The sequence below is a fragment of the Lepisosteus platostomus genome, chromosome 5 (genome assembly GCF_059453375.1).
Source record: "Lepisosteus platostomus isolate fLepPlt1 chromosome 5, fLepPlt1.hap1, whole genome shotgun sequence".
NCBI classification, from domain to species: domain Eukaryota; kingdom Metazoa; phylum Chordata; class Actinopteri; order Semionotiformes; family Lepisosteidae; genus Lepisosteus; species Lepisosteus platostomus.
This window is the reverse complement of record NC_142615.1, coordinates 45,255,978-45,278,564: the sequence shown is the minus strand read 5'-3', so window position 1 is coordinate 45,278,564 and position 22,587 is coordinate 45,255,978. Positions and strand designations below refer to the sequence as shown.

General features: G+C 47.5%; 7 non-coding genes and 13 pseudogenes across 7 annotated transcripts; 1 reads left to right on the top strand and 19 right to left on the bottom strand.

The window, feature by feature from the left end:
- The first annotated feature begins 6,709 nt into the window (after positions 1 to 6,709).
- Positions 6,710 to 6,822, top strand: trnal-caa (transfer RNA leucine (anticodon CAA)). Its single transcript has 2 exons — positions 6,710 to 6,747; positions 6,777 to 6,822. It is a non-coding gene; the product is annotated as a tRNA-Leu (tRNA).
- A 3,699-nt stretch (positions 6,823 to 10,521) lies between these two features.
- On the bottom strand, positions 10,522 to 10,640 carry LOC148667182 (5S ribosomal RNA; annotated as a pseudogene).
- A 537-nt stretch (positions 10,641 to 11,177) lies between these two features.
- LOC148667181 (5S ribosomal RNA) lies at positions 11,178 to 11,296 on the bottom strand (annotated as a pseudogene).
- Positions 11,297 to 11,833: 537 nt separating this feature from the next.
- Positions 11,834 to 11,952, bottom strand: LOC148667180 (5S ribosomal RNA). Its single transcript, XR_015938100.1, has one exon. It is a non-coding gene; the product is annotated as a 5S ribosomal RNA (ribosomal RNA).
- Positions 11,953 to 12,489: 537 nt separating this feature from the next.
- Positions 12,490 to 12,608, bottom strand: LOC148667179 (5S ribosomal RNA). The gene has a single exon (XR_015937367.1). It is a non-coding gene; the product is annotated as a 5S ribosomal RNA (ribosomal RNA).
- Positions 12,609 to 13,145: 537 nt separating this feature from the next.
- Positions 13,146 to 13,264, bottom strand: LOC148667178 (5S ribosomal RNA). Its single transcript, XR_015938056.1, has one exon. It is a non-coding gene; the product is annotated as a 5S ribosomal RNA (ribosomal RNA).
- Positions 13,265 to 13,802: 538 nt separating this feature from the next.
- On the bottom strand, positions 13,803 to 13,921 carry LOC148667177 (5S ribosomal RNA; annotated as a pseudogene).
- A 537-nt stretch (positions 13,922 to 14,458) lies between these two features.
- On the bottom strand, positions 14,459 to 14,577 carry LOC148667176 (5S ribosomal RNA; annotated as a pseudogene).
- A 537-nt stretch (positions 14,578 to 15,114) lies between these two features.
- Positions 15,115 to 15,233, bottom strand: LOC148667175 (5S ribosomal RNA; annotated as a pseudogene).
- Positions 15,234 to 15,769: 536 nt separating this feature from the next.
- On the bottom strand, positions 15,770 to 15,888 carry LOC148667174 (5S ribosomal RNA; annotated as a pseudogene).
- Positions 15,889 to 16,425: 537 nt separating this feature from the next.
- Positions 16,426 to 16,544, bottom strand: LOC148667173 (5S ribosomal RNA; annotated as a pseudogene).
- A 537-nt stretch (positions 16,545 to 17,081) lies between these two features.
- On the bottom strand, positions 17,082 to 17,200 carry LOC148667172 (5S ribosomal RNA; annotated as a pseudogene).
- Positions 17,201 to 17,737: 537 nt separating this feature from the next.
- Positions 17,738 to 17,856, bottom strand: LOC148667171 (5S ribosomal RNA). Its single transcript, XR_015937366.1, has one exon. It is a non-coding gene; the product is annotated as a 5S ribosomal RNA (ribosomal RNA).
- Positions 17,857 to 18,392: 536 nt separating this feature from the next.
- LOC148667170 (5S ribosomal RNA) lies at positions 18,393 to 18,511 on the bottom strand. Its single transcript, XR_015937365.1, has one exon. It is a non-coding gene; the product is annotated as a 5S ribosomal RNA (ribosomal RNA).
- Positions 18,512 to 19,048: 537 nt separating this feature from the next.
- Positions 19,049 to 19,167, bottom strand: LOC148667169 (5S ribosomal RNA). Its single transcript, XR_015938055.1, has one exon. It is a non-coding gene; the product is annotated as a 5S ribosomal RNA (ribosomal RNA).
- A 537-nt stretch (positions 19,168 to 19,704) lies between these two features.
- On the bottom strand, positions 19,705 to 19,823 carry LOC148667168 (5S ribosomal RNA; annotated as a pseudogene).
- Positions 19,824 to 20,360: 537 nt separating this feature from the next.
- Positions 20,361 to 20,479, bottom strand: LOC148667167 (5S ribosomal RNA; annotated as a pseudogene).
- A 537-nt stretch (positions 20,480 to 21,016) lies between these two features.
- Positions 21,017 to 21,135, bottom strand: LOC148667166 (5S ribosomal RNA; annotated as a pseudogene).
- A 536-nt stretch (positions 21,136 to 21,671) lies between these two features.
- LOC148667165 (5S ribosomal RNA) lies at positions 21,672 to 21,790 on the bottom strand (annotated as a pseudogene).
- Positions 21,791 to 22,327: 537 nt separating this feature from the next.
- Positions 22,328 to 22,446, bottom strand: LOC148667164 (5S ribosomal RNA; annotated as a pseudogene).
- Positions 22,447 to 22,587: the final 141 nt, after the last annotated feature.

Sequence of the window (22,587 nt, the reverse complement as noted above, 5' to 3'; positions counted from 1 at the left end):
GCAAAGATAATTTCCTTTATCTTTGCTTGCTGCAGTTTATCTTTGATTACAACATCAAGAACGTTAGGAATTTTTACGGCTATCAGCTCCACATCAACTTCCTTTTATAACTAACCTCATCAGATCCCTTTACTCCCAACTCTTCCAATTTCTCACTTCAGAGAAGGATAAAAAACTCAATCATCCTCTACAAAGAAAAACCACCTACGACCTCCACCAATCCTAACCTTGTTTTTACTATACCCTCTGACCTTTCCCTTTCACCCCTTTGCATCCTCAGCTAACATATTTTAAAATTACAATATACTGTATAGTATTTATGTTTAAAATTAAGGTAAATATGTCAAAATATCAAAATCCAACTGCACAGTGCTATCGTAACAATGCTTGTCAAGTTCTCAAACAAACCTGCATTGTATTTTTAAAATATTTCAGCAGAGGATTCAACTGGAGTATAAATGAAGATTCGACTATATTTTTTCTTGGGTGAATATGGTTTTCTGGGGAGTTGCAATGTTGGGCATTATTGGACATTTCCCGGTGACCCTGACACGTGTTAAACACTCGCATTTCCTGCAAATATTAAAATGGTTATGGCTTCGCTGAGAAATCTAATTGACTGAAGACAACGTTTACATCGCAGAAGAAACGCGTCCCCGGGTGGACGCAAACCACCAACCTTTCAGTTAACAGCCAAACGCGCTAACCGATTGTCCCACAGAGACTGGCGGATGGGTACTTCTCTCGAATCACAAGTTTTCGGTTAAAAAAAATATCTTACCGTTTATTTTGCCAGCCGGTAATATTTCTTCTGCACTGATAACCAAGAATTGAATTTCATTTTTCGCAAGCTGTGTGAATTTAATCAAAAACAAGTTTTCCAGAAAGGAAATTAACACCTGCATTTAACGAAATTAAGCCCTTTGTGATTGCCCGAAATGGACCGGGGTAAAGTTAGCTCGAAGTTCGAAAATGATTTTGGCACGCCTGTAGCGCTTTCACGAAACCTCTTAGAGTTGCGAGAATGCTTGTTTTGTGTATAAAATACATTGTGGATGCTTTCTCAGCCTTTACTTTTTCGATTTTATGACATTTTTTTGACCATGCACGAATATTCTTTTGTCCATATCTTCGCAATGGAAGCACAGAACGCCGTCAAACCAAATGCATTTTAAAGACCACGACTTGTGGATATTTCCACAGCCTTTACATCAAACTATCAGTGAGCTAATTATCTTTTTTTAAACCTCCGGTTTTTCATCGATGCGTAATTACGCACGAACTGGAACCCGGGGGACCGCTGTGTGCACACGTTCACAACGCGAGAAATACTGTTCAATACGGCTTCATGCCAAAAACCCGTATATGACCATAGGAAGCAGAACAGCGCAGTCTCCCATTACCCAGACTGTAAGCACGGGAATAAAGCTTTGTTTGATTTCTGAAACCCTTCCTTTACGCCCTGTTTTCATTCAGGTAAGGGTCAACTATATTCACAATACTACTGACAGCAGGAAGATTAAAATATTCTTTTCTCAGCAGCTTATTAAAAACAGCTCCCATGATGTTCAAACCGATTTTTTACACAGAACACTGACACAGCTTTGCATTTTGAATCTCTTTTTCTCATGCTTTTATTTAATATGGCACAATGCACTGGGATAGGGGTATTCTGTTCACAAACCAATAGCATTTAAACCACAGCACCCACAATGCAGCAAGTGTTTTGGACACTAAGCAGGTCCTCTGACTTTTCCCAGCTTTGTTTTGGGTTGTGGAACCTTTCTTTATATTTTTTAGGATTTTCTGAAGATAACACTACAGGTAATACACTGGGATAGGTGGGTCATCTTCATGGCTCAATAGCATTTCAAATACAGCACCCGCACTGCTGAAACCAAGTGTTTTACACACCAGACAGGCCCCAGAACCTCGTACAACCTTGCTGTGGCTGTGGCCCCTTTCTTTATTTTTTTTATGATTTTCGGATCATAAGATTGTAGGTTCGACTTCTAGCTGGTTCGTGTAAATTTTAATCAGGCTCTTCAGTAATAGATTATGTAATGAACCACACCTGAAAGCGAACGTTGGGTCTGTTTCCTTAGTTTTCCAGCATGAAATAGCAAATCGTTACAAAAAGCACCAGCTAATGTCCAATAGCAGTTTTTTTTTCAAATTACATTTTCAGGTTTAAGACACTGTTTAATAAAACAGTGTCCTTAAAATCTCCAACTTTCAGGTTTGTTTTACTTTATAATAAAGGAGATCTGAAACTTCCAGGATTCCATTCTCTGATGTAGCTGTCTCTAAAGAAGGGGGTGATGATTCACAGATGTGAACCGTGCCTTTTCTCTTGTATTCAAGGGTATTCGCTGCGTAAGCTCCTAAATGCGTGTTCTTTATTACTCTATTTTGTGTAGATTATCTATGTGGTGTACAGATAGAACTCAACTACATGGTATGAATTCCATGTTCAGCACAAGCAGAACTTGAAAAACTAATAGCTGACCTCGACATGATTTGAACACGCAGCCTTTTGATGTGAAGTCAGAAGCGCTTCCGTTGTGCCACGAGGTCACGCCAAACAGCTACTTTTAAGCCCCCATCAGCGTCGTGAATTTTTTTTTCCTCCTGTGAGGAGTGCCGCTCTCCCAAAGAGAATCTCTTCTTCCCAGACCACATTTTATTCTTGCCTCACAGCTCTTGAGCAGGTGTTGTTCTCGACAACAGATCCAGGAACACTGATTGTTTTTTTTTCATTAAGTACCCCATGGTGCAACGGTAGCACGTCTGACTCTAAATCCGGAAGTTGAGTGTTTTAAGTACATGGGAGTCAACTGATACTGAACAGGTTCTGCTGCTGAACCTGCAGCCTTCACCATAAGGTCCAATTCCCCAGCCTTCTGACCTTATATGTCCATCCCTTCTCGTCAAAACACAGAAATCGCAGTATAGAATGAAAAAACTCCAATAAATCTCAGCTGCTGTTGGTAATTTTCCTTTAAAAACAAATGAATCTCCAAAACTTTTACGGAGTGTATCACTTGCACTGAGACCGAGACGTGTTAAGCTGTACATGAGTCTTTGTGGCTCGGGTGTTAACCAAAAGGGTGGTGGTTTGAGCCCTCCCAGGGACGCTATGAGCCTTTTAATGAACACAACCTCCTCACTTCATTTCTCCACGGGCGGTCTCGTACCGCAATCAAATACAGAGCCTGTAGGGGGCAATAAGCTTGCAAATATAGCTCGCTGTGTATATATGAAGAAGCAGAGGTTAGTTTCTCATCTGCATGTTGCAGAGCCTTACGAAACTCGTACCAACAGCTGGGGTTTGATCCCTGCACGGGCTATTAGTTAAAAGGCCATTGTAAATGACGTGTAACAGATTTTCCAGCTGGCTTTTCTGTTTCACACTAAATTGCAATCTTGAAACTAAAAGAATAAGAAATATGGAACACAACTGTTGTTCCCCAAGAAGGAAAGCTGTTCTACACTGATGTCACTCCTTTTAATAAAATCCAGATTGTGAAGACATCTCCGTCCTATCAAAAGAAAATGTTAAATGTTGGAAAGCACACTCTCAATCCATCTGTATATTTGATTTTTGCCATCCATTCAAGGGTGCTTGGTGCTTTACAAACAAATCATTTCAGGGAAGAAACTTAGTTTAGTGAGCTACTGTTGTATTTTCACTGATTGAATTTGATCTTTGTACTCTCTTTGCATTCTCATATATAATATTTCAGAATTACAGTTCAAATTTGTTGGAAAACTTCACAGGCATTATTAGGTTAGCACTGTACAATTGTATTTTAATATCTTGGTATATTTACCTTCATTTTAATATAGAAGTAACCATAAATGTTGTTATTTTGTACTTTTGTCGCACTTTTTAAAACATTTTAGCTGAGGATGCACGGCGACAAGTGCATGATATTATTCCTTGATATCGATGATCACTTGAAGGATTTGAAGAAACTATCAAAGAAACAGCAGCAATAGCAGATGATTTTGTTTTTTTAACCCATCTTTACACCTCAATAATCCATTTGTCCTTGAAAAAAAGAAAAGACAGGCATGTTTTGAGTTTTGAGAGGAATGATCCTCTTCTCGTTCAAAAATAAACGTATAAATTTGATTGCTTCAGTAGAATTTTGGATTTTCTTTAGAAGATCTCACAAAGTATTGCCAGGATCTATATTTAGTGTTCAGTAGTGATAACACTGCTGATATTGATGGAGTAGAAATCTATGATGTATTGACAGCTTTATCTGAAGCAAAAAGTCCTAGAACGCTGCCAATGAAGTTTTGGGATTCATACCAAGAAATACCTTTTGTTTTCCCACCCAAAATGCTACTATTACAATACACATTATGCAAACATTACCAGTTTTAGTAGCTTCTGGGTGCAATTTTCCAAACCTGAAACTAATTACAAATTATTTAAGATGAACCATGTCCAAAAATTGTAAATCAGGATTAATATAATATCAACTGAAATTACTACAGAAGAAAATATTTAACTGAAATATCAATAAGACTATGCAAGCCTAAAAAGTAGAACAATTCAATTCATATAACTTTTATTTGTTATTTTTTTACAAATGGGCTCACACACTGGAAAACACTAACATTTCCTCTTTATTAGAGAATGTGAATAACAGTTTAACCCAAAATGTTTTTAATTGTGATTTTGTTCAAATTCAATCATCTATCTATAGTGAGAAATTAATAAGAAAGTAAGAAATTGTGTTATTTCATAAACTGTAAGACATGGAGACATTGACAGGTTATAACCTTTGCTTTGTGTTTTAACATAAGTGTTCAGGATCCAAGCCCATGTTCGGACAGTTGTGTTTCTCTTGTAATCATCAAATGTCATTGTTTTGTCCGTCAGTTTCTTTCTTGAGTTGTACCATGGATATTTTATACCATCAATACTTTTCATGCTCTTTTGCATTTTCCTTCACATATGGAAAAGAACTCAAGGCGTTCTTGTCACTGTGCTACACAGTACAGGATATGCTGTGAGGAATTCGCGCAGCTTTCAGCGGAATCCAGAGGGAGGACTCGCTCGGTGAATGATCTCTCAGGAAATCCCGGGTGAGATTCAACATCCCGGGTGAGGTTTTTCTGCACCAGCCACGACAAGTTTGAAGACGTTCTCTGGATTTCCTGAATGTGACTTTAAATTAGTTCACATTCTTTGGTAGTTAACAGAACTAAATGCTTTGGAGGTACATTTAAAACTGCAGAGAACACTGTAGCACTTCGAGTTTAATTGTGTAAACCTGGCTCTCTATGAACACGAGCAAAGAGTTCTCACTCAACAGAAGACTGCGATGTGAGCACAGTAACATAAAACACTTGGAGATGCCAGAGATTGAACCCGGGACCTCATACATGCAAAGCATGCACTCTACCCCTGAGCTATACCCCCGACATAGAAGGCTGTGGAAGTGACTTAGAGATGTGCAGGTGCTCACAGAACACAATCCATCTTTTGCATCTTTTAAGTGCTCTTGATTAAACTATGCATAGAAAAACAGCGGTACTGATGATTTTCATGGACTGATGCACACTTGTTCTGTACAACTCCAGTGATAAAACCTTGTCTGTAAATATTGTAGAACGTAAAAGGGTGAAACAACGCTCCAACCGCAGGAATGGTAACAGAAAGGATCATTTTCTTATTTAATACGTCCTTTTGAGATGCCTTGTCAACGCACACAGACGTCAGAGCTGAACAAATATTTTGTACACAAGACGGCAGTGCGATATTAGAATTCCTGTCTTCTTGATGGATTCAGACTCTTTCTCAGAGGTCCATGCTTGCCAAATAACTTTACAGCTGTAGCGGCAATGCTTATTAATAAGACAGAATTAAGCGTTGCTGTGCTTTCCTAAATGAGGCCCCATCTCACTCTCCCTCTCTGTGGTGCAGCCACAGAGAAAGTATTCATGCAGGCTGATTTAAGATGTTTTCTTCTGATAAGGGACAGCTCCCAAACGGAGATCCACTTAGCTAAGCCTGGCTATCATGATCTATGGTCATCCATTGGCGCCTATCTGTCTAGGGAGTGCCGAATGGACATCTGGACTGCATTCCTAAGTGTCAGGAGTAAGTGACTCATATCTCACCTTGATCAACCAATCAGGGATTGGCAGGGGGTGGTAACACCACGTGGGTCTCCAATGCCTCCAATGTATTTCTGATGGAGTGCTATGAGCAAAGATTTAATAAGCTACTCCTGCCGATGATTCAGTTTAAAGAAGTAAAAGCTTTGCAAACAAAAGCAACTCGCTACCACAGCCAATATTAAATGTACTTGGTGGCACATTACCATTTGCATTTGCTCAAAAGTGATCTGGCAGACGTTGTTCCCTACGTAAAGCTGAAAGCGCCAAAGAGCATTTCCATTGAGAAAAAAAAAATCTGCCTTGATGTTAAACATAGAGAGCCTGCTTTTTAGAAGTTCTCCCTCTAAACACCTTGTGCAGCCTCCCGACAGACTAACAAAAAGCGCCTTTTCACCAACTCAATTTATAATACGCCCCTCAAAACTCACAACCGAATAACAATCCACCCGTATATTTGATTTTCAAGATCCATTCAAGGCAACTTGGCTCTTCGTAAGCAAATAATTTCAGGGAAGAAACTCAGTTTAGTCAACTACTGGTGCATTCAGCACAGCACTTGCTCTTGCTTGTCAGGGTGGCCGAGTGGTCTAAGGCGCCAGATTCAAGGACATGTGTCTTTCCAGTGGGCTTGGGTGTTCTGGTCTCCAAATGGAGGCGTGGGTTCAAATCCCTCTCCTGACAGCTTCTGTTTCTACCTCTCTTGAATTGTTCCAGTGCTAGCTGACAGTGAATGACTGAAATATAAAAGCAACAGAAGAAAGCAAGCAAGTCAGTGCAATTTATGAGTATTCTGCACTGTTAAAATGCACAGGTTTTCATACTTTTTGGAATTCATAGCTCAAGAAGTGACTCCTGTTTCATTTTCTATTCACCAACTTGATTTGCATTCCGCCCTCACACCTCACAACAGAATAACAAACGGCTGTTTCGAACGGAGTTTAATGTCGGTTTTTTACTTTATTAGAGAGAGGCACTGAACTTTGGGGAACGTGACATCCACCCAGTATTACTAGTAGGTTGATAAATATAAATGTTCTTTTTCCCCCCTATGATACCTCGCGAAATATAACGATGGCCAACTCCTTAAGTCGAAATTTAAACCCTTCTCACGCTACAAGACAGTCCGTCAACATCGCCGCGGCCCGAAGCGCGACCTTCGGTATGACGTTGGCGGAAGGGGGTAGGGTAAGTACGTCACAGCCAGGGGAAGCCCCTATCACGTGAGAGGGGTGCGGCGGGCAACTAGCCCACGGGGGCGAAGAGAAGTTGATTTGCGTGGAGTGTGGAAACACTACACGACCGGGCAAGCGAGCCGTTTTTTTTTGTTTTGTTTTTTCCAGAACATCAGAACAACCGCAAAGATGACCATCGATCCACCTCCGGACGTTTCCTTTTTTGTCCTCTTTGGCCTCCAAAATAAAAAAAAAAACTGGGATCCATCGTGGCGTTGCCAAATTAAAACGTCAACCACTTTTCGGGCTTTCGTGCTGTCCATGATGAAACCGTCATGGTTGTGTAAGCATACGTTACGTCACAGACCGGCGGCGCTCGGACGTGAGGAGTGTCGTTACGTTTTTGAAATGGCACGTCAGACAAGATCTCTGACAAGCTCTCCGAAAAACCCAAACCTGTAAAATTCAATTTCAATTCAGTTTTTTTATATAGCGCCTTTCACAACAAGAATGCCCCAAGGCCCCAAACAAAGGAGTTGTTCCACACCCCCGCCACCCTCTGAGTACAGTAGAGCCCCCTGTAATGACTGGAGGAGCTCACCCAGCTGTGTCTGGAGAGAAGCCGGGGTATCGGCTTCAACCACAGGGCTGGGCGGCTTGTTCCCCACCCCCACCCCCTTCTGTGTACAGAAGAGCCTCCTGTCCTGACTCCAGTAGGAAATGTCACCTGGAGGCAACACACCGGCTTCTTTTAACAGATGACCTCGGGAATCGGGAACAACGGAGCTGTGTGCGGCCGTCTGTACGGAGGGGTTCAGCGCGGGGGGGCTCCGGGCTCGGGTCTGGACCCGGAGGGGGGGGGGGACTGTCTGTGTGGAGTCTGCATGTTCTCCCTGTGTTCTCCGGGTCCAAAGACAGGCTTTTGGGCTAATTGGCTTCTGGGAAAACTGGCCCTGGTGTGTGTGTCCTGTGATGGAGTGCTGTCCTGTCCAGGGTGTGTGAGTGAGTGTGTGTTTGTCATGTGATGGACTGGTTCCTGTCCAGGGTGTGTGAGTGTGTGTGTCTGAGTGTCCTGTGAGGGACTGGTTTCCTATCCAGGTTGTGTGTGTGTGTCCTGTGAAGGACTGGTGTCCTGTTCAGGGTGTGTGAGTGTGTGTGTGTGTCCTGTGATGGACTGGTGTCCTATCTAGGGTGTGTGTATGTCCTGTGATGGACTGGTGTCCTGTCCAGGGTGTGTGAGTGTGTGTGTGTCCTGTGAAGGACTGGTGTCCTGTCCAGGGTGTGTGAGTGTGTGTGTCTGTGTGTCCTGTGATGGACAGATGGTACCAAGCCTGGACACCCATGAGACACTGGCTTCCTCAGAAGACTCTCACGGAGGGCACACTGTCCCTAACCCGGGTCCAGAAGAAACTACAGTGATCTATAATTCCTGCGCCTCGGAAGGGTTTATGACGTCTATGTCCGGCGCCCGCGACCGCGGACCGGCGGTTTGGCGTCGCGCTCCGCAGCTCGAGCTTCGGTGCGAGGCAGAGCGGGAGGGAGTCGATGTGGCCTCGGTGCCATCTTTGCTGGTGAGTCAATTGTGACCGTTGCGGTACAATAAACCATCAATAAACCTTTTCCCACCCCGTCCAGTATTTCTGTCGCGGCCCACGTCCCTTACAATCGACAAACTATTAAAAAAAAACAGTAGCCCTTCGCAACATTACACGCCATTTTTTTTATTTTAAACGTCCTCTAGATACGCAGGTGGCTCGATACCTGTCTTATCCTCGCCGGCGTCTTTATACCGGCAAGTGAATTTTATTTGGGGTCCCTCAGAATTGTGACAGAAATGTCAGTGAACCACAATAAAAAACGAAACTTTTTTTTTAAAGGCGGTGAATGGATTTTCTGAGTAACCGTGTAGCGACTAACATAAGGAAAAAAAAGTTGTCTTTTCCTACGAAGACGTTTTGGTACAGGACTTTCTTTAAATATCAGTTGTGCATAGCGTTTTACAAAAAGTTGATGATGATCTTGGAGATAATTGCAAAGGAAAATTGAGATAACTACCAAAACGTTACGTGTGAAACGACAGGACAGAACTTTGAACCCACAAAGAAACAAAGGTATGAAATATTGCCTCGTCATGGGGGGTTGATAATTGTAGTAAGTGTTCCTAATTTTCGTAAAGAAATGTATATTATGGGAGTCACACGTGAGATTTAGTGTATATACGTTTCATATTGTGCATACATACGTGGTTAAAAAGTGGAATGAGTATGATTATAAACTCGTGTGTCCTATAATCAGATAATTTTTGAACAAGCTTTGATTAGACAGGTGAAAAACAACATCAGATCCTTTTTTTAATATATTCTCACGTCTGAATATAAGCTTCTCCCCTCTGGCCAACATTTCAGGGCTCCCAGGTGTAGATCCCAAATTGAAACAAATATTAATTTGTTACCCAGTTAAACAGTTAATAGAAGTGAGTGACCAGGGTAAATAAAGGTGGGTCAGTGTAAACTGTTTATTCTGGACCAGACTTCGTCATGTGTGATATGTCATGACTTCTTATATTAAGTTTTATCTTTATATTTAGTTCTACATGTGTAATAGATGCGATGTGTGTCCATAAAAAGGTTTCTCCAGGGGAAAATCAAGTTCGTTTTAAAACCGTGTTTCCTTTTTAGGGTACGTTTGCATTCCAAGTGTGGGGTTTTTGCCTTTTTATCATATTTTGGATGTGAATCCGTGGTATTTTTGCTGAGACAAGTTGCCTTTCTTATACGCGGAGGGATCTGCTCGTGAGATGTCCGCTTGGTCCATTTCTGAGCTCAGTATAAGGTGTAGAAAGCACGACTGTCATCATCACCCGCCTCTCACCCAGGTGTGGAATAATGTTGTGACTATTGCTTCAGCAATAACATGCTGATTGCATGTTTCTAGATGGGTATAACAGAGATCTCAACTACTGAGGGGCCTTATTAATAAAGTCTCCACAGCCGAAGCGCTGTGTCTCTTTTCAGCTGGCGATAAACCTTTCCTCGATCCTTTGCTGACTTGTAAAACTGTTCCTGATCAGAATAAAAAACGCTCCCGCTAATACACAAGCACCCGTGTCTCGCCAAAGCTGACAAATAAACAGACGGACAAGCCGCACTGCACGTGTGAACAGGGGAATGAGCGAGCGAGCGGGGATAGGGCGCCTCCTGCGCTTAAAAGCTTGCAGCACCTGGTATACCCAGGCGGTCTCCCATTTAAGTACTAACCAGGCCCATCCCTTTTTAGCTTCCGAGATCAGACGAGATCAGGCATGCTCAAGGGGGTGTGGCCGTAAGTGAGAGCAAAGCTCGCTGGCACCCTTCTTATTGAGAGGACAGCTCCGTCACCTCTTTTACGACGCTACTTTTTTTCCCTTGCGTTTTTCTCTTCTTCCCACGTTCTCTCTCTTCACTGCCTTCGTCCCCGCTCTATTTCACTTCAGCCTTTCACTCTTGCTTCCTTCCAATGAGGACGGAGCTGCGGGAGAAAGGGCGCTATAGAGGATCGCTGTGGAGAGCTGCTGCTGTGCTTTGACATCTGAGCTCTGTGGAAAACGATCTCAATACAATTCTGAAAAACGCGACTCTCCGAACGCCAGCCGAACAAGTCTCCACAGCCGAAGCGCTGTGTCTCTTTTCAGCTGGCGATAAACCTTTCCTCGATTCTTTGCGGACTTGTTAAACTGTTCCTGATCAGAATAAAAAACGCTCACGCTAATACACAAGCACCCGTGTCTCGCCAAAGCTGACAAATAAACAGACGGACAAGCCGCACTGCACGTGTGAACAGGGGAATGAGCGAGCGAGCGGGGATAGGGCGCCTCCTGCGCTTAAAAGCTTGCAGCACCTGGTATTCCCAGGCGGTCTCCCATCCAAGTACTAACCAGGTCCATCCCTGTTTAGTTTCCGAGATCAGACGAGATCAGGCGTGCTCAAGGGGGTGTGGCCGTAAGCAAGAGCAAAGTTCGCTGGCACCCTTCTTATTGAGAGGACAGCTCCGTCACCTCTTTTTCGACGCTGCTTTTTTTCCCTTGCGTTTTTCTCTTCTTCCCACGTTCTCTCTCTTCACTGCCTTCGTCCCCGCTCTATTTCACTTCAGCCTTTCACTTTTGCTTCCTTCCAATGAGGACGGAGCTGCGGGAGAAAGGGCGCTATAGAGGATCGCTGTGGAGAGCTGCTGCTGTGCTTTGACATCTGAGCTCTGTGGAAAACGATCTCAATACAATTCTGAAAAACGCGACTCTCCGAACGCCAGCCGAACAAGTCTCCACAGCCGAAGCGCTGTGTCTCTTTTCAGCTGTTGATAAACCTTTCCTCGATCCTTTGCGGACTTGTAAAACTGTTCCTGATCAGAATAAAAAACGCTCACGCTAATACACAAGCACCCGTGTCTCGCCAAAGCTGAGAAATAAACAGACGGACAAGCCGCACTGCAGGTGTGAACAGGGGAATGAGCGAGCGAGCAGGGATAGGGCGCCTCCTGCGCTTAAAAGCTTACAGCACCTGGTATTCCCAGGCGGTCTCCCATCCAAGTACTAACCAGGCCCATCCCTGTTTAGCTTCCGAGATCAAACGAGATCAGGCGTGCTCAAGGGGGTGTGGCCGTAAGCGCGAGCAAGGCTCGCTGGCACCCTTCTTATTGAGAGGACAGCTCCGTCACCTCTTTTACGACGCTGCTTTTTTTCCCTTGCGTTTTTCTCTTCTTCCCACGTTCTCTCTCTTCACTGCCTTCGTCCCCGCTCTATTTCACTTCAGCCTTTCACTCTTGCTTCCTTCCAATGAGGACGGAGCTGCGGGAGAAAGGGCGCTATAGAGGATCGCTGTGGAGAGCTGCTGCTGTGCTTTGACATCTGAGCTCTGTGGAAAACGATCTCAATACAATTCTGAAAAACGCGACTCTCCGAACGCCAGCCGAACAAGTCTCCACAGCCGAAGCGCTGTGTCTCTTTTCAGCTGGCGATAAACCTTTCCTCGATCCTTTGCGGACTTGTAAAACTGTTCCTGATCAGAATAAAAAACGCTCACGCTAATACACAAGCACCCGCGTCTCGCCAAAGCTGACAAATAAACAGACGGACAAGCCGCACTGCACGTGTGAACAGGGGAATGAGCGAGCGAGCGGGGATAGGGCGCCTCCTGCGCTTAAAAGCTTACAGCACCTGGTATTCCCAGGCGGTCTCCCATCCAAGTACTAACCAGGCCCATCCCTGTTTAGCTTCCGAGATCAGACGAGATCAGGCGTGCTCAAGGGGGTGTGGCCGTAAGCGAGAGCAAGGCTCGCTGGCACCCTTCTTATTGAGAGGACAGCTCCGTCACCTCTTTGTCGACGCTGCTTTTTTTCCCTTGCGTTTTTCTCTTCTTCCCACGTTCTCTCTCTTCACTGCCTTCGTCCCCGCTCTATTTCACTTCAGCCTTTCACTTTTGCTTCCTTCCAATGAGGACGGAGCTGCGGGAGAAAGGGCGCTATAGAGGATCGCTGTGGAGAGCTGCTGCTGTGCTTTGACATCTGAGCTCTGTGGAAAACGATCTCAATACAATTCTGAAAAACGCGACTCTCCGAACGCCAGCCGAACAAGTCTCCACAGCCGAAGCGCTGTGTCTCTTTTCAGCTGGCGATAAACCTTTCCTCGATCCTTTGCGGACTTGTAAAACTGTTCCTGATCAGAATAAAAAACGCTCACGCTAATACACAAGCACCCGTGTCTCGCCAAAGCTGACAAATAAACAGACGGACAAGCCGCACTGCACGTGTGAACAGGGGAATGAGCGAGCGAGCGGGGATAGGGCGCCTCCTGTGCTTAAAAGCTTACAGCACCTGGTATTCCCAGGCGGTCTCCCATCCAAGTACTAACCAGGCCCATCCCTGTTTAGCTTCCGAGATCAGACGAGATCAGGCGTGCTCAAGGGGGTCTGGCCGTAAGCGAGAGCAAGGCTCGCTGGCACCCTTCTTATTGAGAGGACAGCTCCGTCACCTCTTTTACGACGCTGCTCTTTTTCCCTTGCGTTTTTCTCTTCTTCCCACGTTCTCTCTCTTCACTGCCTTCGTCCCTGCTCAATTTCACTTCAGCCTTTCACTCTTGCTTCCTTCCAATGAGGACGGAGCTGCGGGAGAAAGGGCGCTATAGAGGATCGCTGTGGAGAGCTGCTGCTGTGCTTTGACATCTGAGCTCTGTGGAAAACGATCTCAATACAATTCTGAAAAACGCAACTCTCCGAACGCCAGCCGAACAAGTCTCCACAGCCGAAGCGCTGTGTCTCTTTTCAGCTGGCGATAAACTTTTCCTCCATCCTTTGCGGACTTGTTAAACTGTTCATGATCAGAATAAAAAACGCTCACGCTAATACACAAGCACCCGTGTCTCGCCAAAGCTGACAAATAAACAGACGGACAAGCCGCACTGCACGTGTGAACAGGGGAATGAGCGAGCGAGCGGGGATAGGGCGCCTCCCGCGCTTAAAAAGCTTACAGCATCTGGTATTCCCAGGCGGTCTCCCATCCAAGTACTAACCAGGCCCATCCCTGTTTAGCGTCCGAGATCAGACGAGATCAGGCGTGCTCAAGGGGGTGTGGCCGTAAGCGAGAAAAAGGCTCGCTGGCACCCTTCTTATTGAGAGGACAGCTCCGTCACCTCTTTTACGACGCTGCTCTTTTTCCCTTGCGTTTTTCTCTTCTTCCCACGTTCTCTCTCTTCACTGCCTTCGTCCCCGCTCTATTTCACTTCAGCCTTTCACTCTTGCTTCCTTCCAATGAGGACGGAGCTGCGGGAGAAAGGGCGCTATAGAGGATCGCTGTGGAGAGCTGCTGCTGTGCTTTGACATCTGAGCTCTGTGGAAAACGATCTCAATACAATTCTGAAAAACGCGACTCTCCGAACGCCAGCCGAACATGTCTCCACAGCCGAAGCGCTGTGTCTCTTTTCAGCTGGCGATAAACCTTTCTTCGATCCTTTGCGGACTTGTAAAACTGTTCCTGATCAGAATAAAAAACGCTCACGCTAATACACAAGCACCCGTGTCTCGCCAAAGCTGACAAATAAACAGACGGACAAGCCGCACTGCACGTGTGAACAGGGGAATGAGCGAGCGAGCGGGGATAGGGCGCCTCCTGCGCTTAAAAGCTAACAGCACCTGGTATTCCCAGGCGGTCTCCCATCCAAGTACTAACCAGGCCCATCCCTGTTTAGCTTGCGAGATCAGACGAGATCAGGCGTGCTCAAGGGGGTGTGGCCGTAAGCGACACCAAGGCTCGCTGGCACCCTTCTTATTGAGAGGACAGCTCCGTCACCTCTTTTACGACGCTGCTTTTTTTCCCTTGCGTTTTTCTCTTCTTCCCACGTTTTCTCTCTTCACTGCCTTCGTCCCCGCTCTATTTCACTTCAGCCTTTCACTCTTGCTTCCTTCCAATGAGGACGGAGCTGCGGGAGAAAGGGCGCTATAGAGGATCGCTGTGGAGAGCTGCTGCTGTGCTTTGACATCTGAGCTCTGTGGAAAACGATCTCAATACAATTCTGAAAAACGCGACTCTCCGAACGCCAGCCGAACAAGTCTCCACAGCCGAAGCGCTGTGTCTCTTTTCAGCTGGCGATAAACCTTTCCTCGATCCTTTGCGGACATGTAAAACTGTTCCTGATCAGAATAAAAAACGCTCACGCTAATACACAAGCACCCGTGTCTCGCCAAAGCTGACAAATAAACAGACGGACAAGCCGCACTGCACGTGTGAACAGGGGAATGAGCGAGCGAGCGGGGATAGGGCGCCTCCTGCGCTTAAAAGCTTACAGCACCTGGTATTCCCAGGCGGTCTCCCATCCAAGTACTAACCAGGCCCATCCCTGTTTAGATTCTGAGATCAGACGAGATCAGTCGTGCTCAAGGGGGTGTGGCCGTAAGCGAGAGCAAGGCTCGCTGGCACCCTTCTTATTGAGAGGACAGCTCCGTCACCTCTTTTACGACGCTGCTTTTTTCCCTTGCGTTTTTCTCTTCTTTCCACGTTCTCTCTCTTCACTGCCTTCGTCCCCGCTCTATTTCACTTCAGCCTTTCACTCTTGCTTCCTTCCAATGAGGACGGAGCTGCGGGAGAAAGGGCGCTATAGAGGATCGCTGTGGAGAGCTGCTGCTGTGCTTTGACATCTGAGCTCTGTGGAAAACGATCTCAAAACAATTCTGAAAAACGCGACTCTCCGAACGCCAGCCGAACAAGTCTCCACAGCCGAAGCGCTGTGTCTCTTTTCAGCTGGCGATAAACCTTTCCTCGATCCTTTGCGGACTTGTAAAACTGTTCCTGATCAGAATAAAAAACGCTCACGCTAATACACAAGCACCCGTGTCTCGCCAAAGCTGACAAATAAACAGACGGACAAGCCGCACTGCACGTGTGAACAGGGGAATGAGCGAGCGAGCGGGGATAGGGCGCCTCCTGCGCTTAAAAGCTTACAGCACCTAGTATTCCCAGGCGGTTTCCCATCCAAGTACTAACCAGGCCCATCCCTGTTTAGCTTCCGAGATCAGACAAGATCAGGCGTGCTCAAGGGAGTGTGGCCGTAAGCAAGAGCAAGGTTCGCTGGCACTCTTCTTATTGAGAGGACAGCTCCGTCATCTCTTTTTCGACGCTGCTTTTTTTCCCTTGCGTTTTTCTCTTCTTCCCACGTTCTCTCTCTTCACTGCCTTCGTCCCCGCTCTATTTCACTTCAGCCTTTCACTTTTGCTTCCTTCCAATGAGGACGGAGCTGCGGGAGAAAGGGCGCTATAGAGGATCGCTGTGGAGAGCTGCTGCTGTGCTTTGACATCTGAGCTCTGTGGAAAACGATCTCAATACAATTCTGAAAAACGCAACTCTCCGAACGCCAGCCGAACAAGTCTCCACAGCCGAAGCGCTGTGTCTCTTTTCAGCTGGCGATAAACTTTTCCTCGATCCTTTGCGGACTTGTTAAACTGTTCATGATCAGAATAAAAAACGCTCACGCTAATACACAAGCACCCGTGTCTCGCCAAAGCTGACAAATAAACAGACGGACAAGCCGCACTGCACGTGTGAACAGGGGAATGAGCGAGCGAGCGGGGATAGGGCGCCTCCCGCGCTTAAAAGCTTACAGCACCTGGTATTCCCAGGCGGTCTCCCATCCAAGTACTAACCAGGCCTATCCCTGTTTAGCGTCCGAGATCAGACGAGATCAGGCGCGCTCAAGGGGGTGTGGCCGTAAGCGAGAGCAAGGCTCGCTGGCACCCTTCTTATTGAGAGGACAGCTCCGTCACCTCTTTTACGACGCTGCTCTTTTTCCCTTGCGTTTTTCTCTTCTTCCCACGTTCTCTCTCTTCACTGCCTTCGTCCCCGCTCTATTTCACTTCAGCCTTTCACTCTTGCTTCCTTCCAATGAGGACGGAGCTGCGGGAGAAAGGGCGCTATAGAGGATCGCTGTGGAGAGCTGCTGCTGTGCTTTGACATCTGAGCTCTGTGGAAAACGATCTCAATACAATTCTGAAAAACGCGACTCTCCGAACGCCAGCCGAACAAGTCTCCACAGCCGAAGCGCTGTGTCTCTTTTCAGCTGGCGATAAACCTTTCCTCGATCCTTTGCGGACTTGTAAAACTGTTCCTGATCAGAATAAAAAACGCTCACGCTAATACACAAGCACCCGTGTCTCGCCAAAGCTGACAAATAAACAGACGGACAAGCCGCACTGCACGTGTGAACAGGGGAATGAGCGAGCGAGCGGGGATAGGGCGCCTCCTGCGCTTAAAAGCTTACAGCACCTGGTATTCCCAGGCGGTCTCCCATCCAAGTACTAACCAGGCCCATCCCTGTTTAGCTTCCGAGATCAGACAAGATCAGGCGTGCTCAAGGGGGTGTGGCCGTAAGCTAGACCAAAGCTCGCTGGCACCCTTCTTATTGAGAGGACAGCTCCGTCACCTCTTTTACGACGCTGCTTTTTTTCCCTTGCGTTTTTCTCTTCTTCCCACGTTCTCTCTCTTCACTGCCTTCGTCCCCGCTCTATTTCACTTCAGCCTTTCACTCTTGCTTCCTTCCAATGAGGACGGAGCTGCGGGAGAAAGGGCGCTATAGAGGATCGCTGTGGAGAGCTGCTGCTGTGCTTTGACATCTGAGCTCTGTGGAAAACGATCTCAATACAATTCTGAAAAACGCGACTCTCCGAACGCCAGCCGAACAAGTCTCCACAGCCGAAGCGCTGTGTCTCTTTTCAGCTGGCGATAAACCTTTCCTCGATCCTTTGCGGACTTGTAAAACTGTTCCTGATCAGAATAAAAAACGCTCACACTAATACACAAGCACCCGTGTCTCGCCAAAGCTGACAAATAAACAGACGGACAAGCCGCACTGCACGTGTGAACAGGGGAATGAGCGAGCGAGCGGGGATAGGGCGCCTCCTGCGCTTAAAAGCTTACAGCACCTGGTATTCCCAGGCGGTCTCCCATCCAAGTACTAACCAGGCCCATCCCTGTTTAGCTTCCGAGATCAGACGAGATCAGGCGTGCTCAAGGGGGTGTGGCCGTAAGCGAGAGCAAGGCTCGCTGGCACCCTTCTTATTGAGAGGACAGCTCCGTCACCTCTTTTACGACGCTGCTTTTTTCCCTTGCGTTTTTCTCTTCTTTCCACGTTCTCTCTCTTCACTGCCTTCGTCCCCGCTCTATTTCACTTCAGCCTTTCACTCTTGCTTCCTTCCAATGAGGACGGAGCTGCGGGAGAAAGGGCGCTATAGAGGATCGCTGTGGAGAGCTGCTGCTGTGCTTTGACATCTGAGCTCTGTGGAAAACGATCTCAATACAATTCTGAAAAACGCGACTCTCCGAACGCCAGCCGAACAAGTCTCCACAGCCGAAGCGCTGTGTCTCTTTTCAGCTGGCGATAAACCTTTCCTCGATCCTTTGCGGACTTGTAAAACTGTTCCTGATCAGAATAAAAAACGCTCACGCTAATACACAAGCACCCGCGTCTCGCCAAAGCTGACAAATAAACAGACGGACAAGCCGCACTGCACGTGTGAACAGGGGAATGAGCGAGCGAGCGGGGATAGGGCGCCTCCTGCGCTTAAAAGCTTACAGCACCTGGTATTCCCAGGCGGTCTCCCATCCAAGTACTAACCAGGCCCATCCCTGTTTAGCTTCCGAGATCAGACGAGATCAGGCGTGCTCAAGGGGGTGTGGCCGTAAGCGAGAGCAAGGCTCGCTGGCACCCTTCTTATTGAGAGGACAGCTCCGTCACCTCTTTGTCGACGCTGCTTTTTTTCCCTTGCGTTTTTCTCTTCTTCCCACGTTCTCTCTCTTCACTGCCTTCGTCCCCGCTCTATTTCACTTCAGCCTTTCACTTTTGCTTCCTTCCAATGAGGACGGAGCTGCGGGAGAAAGGGCGCTATAGAGGATCGCTGTGGAGAGCTGCTGCTGTGCTTTGACATCTGAGCTCTGTGGAAAACGATCTCAATACAATTCTGAAAAACGCGACTCTCCGAACGCCAGCCGAACAAGTCTCCACAGCCGAAGCGCTGTGTCTCTTTTCAGCTGGCGATAAACCTTTCCTCGATCCTTTGCGGACTTGTAAAACTGTTCCTGATCAGAATAAAAAACGCTCACGCTAATACACAAGCACCCGTGTCTCGCCAAAGCTGACAAATAAACAGACGGACAAGCCGCACTGCACGTGTGAACAGGGGAATGAGCGAGCGAGCGGGGATAGGGCGCCTCCTGTGCTTAAAAGCTTACAGCACCTGGTATTCCCAGGCGGTCTCCCATCCAAGTACTAACCAGGCCCATCCCTGTTTAGCTTCCGAGATCAGACGAGATCAGGCGTGCTCAAGGGGGTCTGGCCGTAAGCGAGAGCAAGGCTCGCTGGCACCCTTCTTATTGAGAGGACAGCTCCGTCACCTCTTTTACGACGCTGCTCTTTTTCCCTTGCGTTTTTCTCTTCTTCCCACGTTCTCTCTCTTCACTGCCTTCGTCCCTGCTCAATTTCACTTCAGCCTTTCACTCTTGCTTCCTTCCAATGAGGACGGAGCTGCGGGAGAAAGGGCGCTATAGAGGATCGCTGTGGAGAGCTGCTGCTGTGCTTTGACATCTGAGCTCTGTGGAAAACGATCTCAATACAATTCTGAAAAACGCAACTCTCCGAACGCCAGCCGAACAAGTCTCCACAGCCGAAGCGCTGTGTCTCTTTTCAGCTGGCGATAAACTTTTCCTCCATCCTTTGCGGACTTGTTAAACTGTTCATGATCAGAATAAAAAACGCTCACGCTAATACACAAGCACCCGTGTCTCGCCAAAGCTGACAAATAAACAGACGGACAAGCCGCACTGCACGTGTGAACAGGGGAATGAGCGAGCGAGCGGGGATAGGGCGCCTCCCGCGCTTAAAAGCTTACAGCATCTGGTATTCCCAGGCGGTCTCCCATCCAAGTACTAACCAGGCCCATCCCTGTTTAGCGTCCGAGATCAGACGAGATCAGGCGTGCACAAGGGGGTGTGGCCGTAAGCGAGAAAAAGGCTCGCTGGCACCCTTCTTATTGAGAGGACAGCTCCGTCACCTCTTTTACGACGCTGCTCTTTTTCCCTTGCGTTTTTCTCTTCTTCCCACGTTCTCTCTCTTCACTGCCTTCGTCCCCGCTCTATTTCACTTCAGCCTTTCACTCTTGCTTCCTTCCAATGAGGACGGAGCTGCGGGAGAAAGGGCGCTATAGAGGATCGCTGTGGAGAGCTGCTGCTGTGCTTTGACATCTGAGCTCTGTGGAAAACGATCTCAATACAATTCTGAAAAACGCGACTCTCCGAACGCCAGCCGAACATGTCTCCACAGCCGAAGCGCTGTGTCTCTTTTCAGCTGGCGATAAACCTTTCTTCGATCCTTTGCGGACTTGTAAAACTGTTCCTGATCAGAATAAAAAACGCTCACGCTAATACACAAGCACCCGTGTCTCGCCAAAGCTGACAAATAAACAGACGGACAAGCCGCACTGCACGTGTGAACAGGGGAATGAGCGAGCGAGCGGGGATAGGGCGCCTCCTGCGCTTAAAAGCTAACAGCACCTGGTATTCCCAGGCGGTCTCCCATCCAAGTACTAACCAGGCCCATCCCTGTTTAGCTTGCGAGATCAGACGAGATCAGGCGTGCTCAAGGGGGTGTGGCCGTAAGCGACACCAAGGCTCGCTGGCACCCTTCTTATTGAGAGGACAGCTCCATCACCTCTTTTACGACGCTGCTTTTTTTCCCTTGCGTTTTTCTCTTCTTCCCACGTTTTCTCTCTTCACTGCCTTCGTCCCCGCTCTATTTCACTTCAGCCTTTCACTCTTGCTTCCTTCCAATGAGGACGGAGCTGCGGGAGAAAGGGCGCTATAGAGGATCGCTGTGGAGAGCTGCTGCTGTGCTTTGACATCTGAGCTCTGTGGAAAACGATCTCAATACAATTCTGAAAAACGCGACTCTCCGAACGCCAGCCGAACAAGTCTCCACAGCCGAAGCGCTGTGTCTCTTTTCAGCTGGCGATAAACCTTTCCTCGATCCTTTGCGGACATGTAAAACTGTTCCTGATCAGAATAAAAAACGCTCACGCTAATACACAAGCACCCGTGTCTCGCCAAAGCTGACAAATAAACAGACGGACAAGCCGCACTGCACGTGTGAACAGGGGAATGAGCGAGCGAGCGGGGATAGGGCGCCTCCTGCGCTTAAAAGCTTACAGCACCTGGTATTCCCAGGCGGTCTCCCATCCAAGTACTAACCAGGCCCATCCCTGTTTAGATTCTGAGATCAGACGAGATCAGTCGTGCTCAAGGGGGTGTGGCCGTAAGCGAGAGCAAGGCTCGCTGGCACCCTTCTTATTGAGAGGACAGCTCCGTCACCTCTTTTACGACGCTGCTTTTTTCCCTTGCGTTTTTCTCTTCTTTCCACGTTCTCTCTCTTCACTGCCTTCGTCCCCGCTCTATTTCACTTCAGCCTTTCACTCTTGCTTCCTTCCAATGAGGACGGAGCTGCGGGAGAAAGGGCGCTATAGAGGATCGCTGTGGAGAGCTGCTGCTGTGCTTTGACATCTGAGCTCTGTGGAAAACGATCTCAAAACAATTCTGAAAAACGCGACTCTCCGAACGCCAGCCGAACAAGTCTCCACAGCCGAAGCGCTGTGTCTCTTTTCAGCTGGCGATAAACCTTTCCTCGATCCTTTGCGGACTTGTAAAACTGTTCCTGATCAGAATAAAAAACGCTCACGCTAATACACAAGCACCCGTGTCTCGCCAAAGCTGACAAATAAACAGACGGACAAGCCGCACTGCACGTGTGAACAGGGGAATGAGCGAGCGAGCGGGGATAGGGCGCCTCCTGCGCTTAAAAGCTTACAGCACCTAGTATTCCCAGGCGGTTTCCCATCCAAGTACTAACCAGGCCCATCCCTGTTTAGCTTCCGAGATCAGACAAGATCAGGAGTGCTCAAGGGAGTGTGGCCGTAAGCAAGAGCAAGGTTCGCTGGCACTCTTCTTATTGAGAGGACAGCTCCGTCATCTCTTTTTCGACGCTGCTTTTTTTCCCTTGCGTTTTTCTCTTCTTCCCACGTTCTCTCTCTTCACTGCCTTCGTCCCCGCTCTATTTCACTTCAGCCTTTCACTTTTGCTTCCTTCCAATGAGGACGGAGCTGCGGGAGAAAGGGCGCTATAGAGGATCGCTGTGGAGAGCTGCTGCTGTGCTTTGACATCTGAGCTCTGTGGAAAACGATCTCAAAACAATTCTGAAAAACGCGACTCTCCGAACGCCAGCCGAACAAGTCTCCACAGCCGAAGCGCTGTGTCTCTTTTCAGCTGGCGATAAACCTTTCCTCGATCCTTTGCGGACTTGTAAAACTGTTCCTGATCAGAATAAAAAACGCTCACGCTAATACACAAGCACCCGTGTCTCGCCAAAGCTGACAAATAAACAGACGGACAAGCCGCACTGCACGTGTGAACAGGGGAATGAGCGAGCGAGCGGGGATAGGGCGCCTCCTGCGCTTAAAAGCTTACAGCACCTGGTATTCCCAGGCGGTCTCCCATCCAAGTACTAACCAGGCCCATCCCTGTTTAGCTTCCGAGATCAGACAAGATCAGGCGTGCTCAAGGGGGTGTGGCCGTAAGCTAGACCAAAGCTCGCTGGCACCCTTCTTATTGAGAGGACAGCTCCGTCACCTCTTTTACGACGCTGCTTTTTTTCCCTTGCGTTTTTCTCTTCTTCCCACGTTCTCTCTCTTCACTGCCTTCGTCCCCGCTCTATTTCACT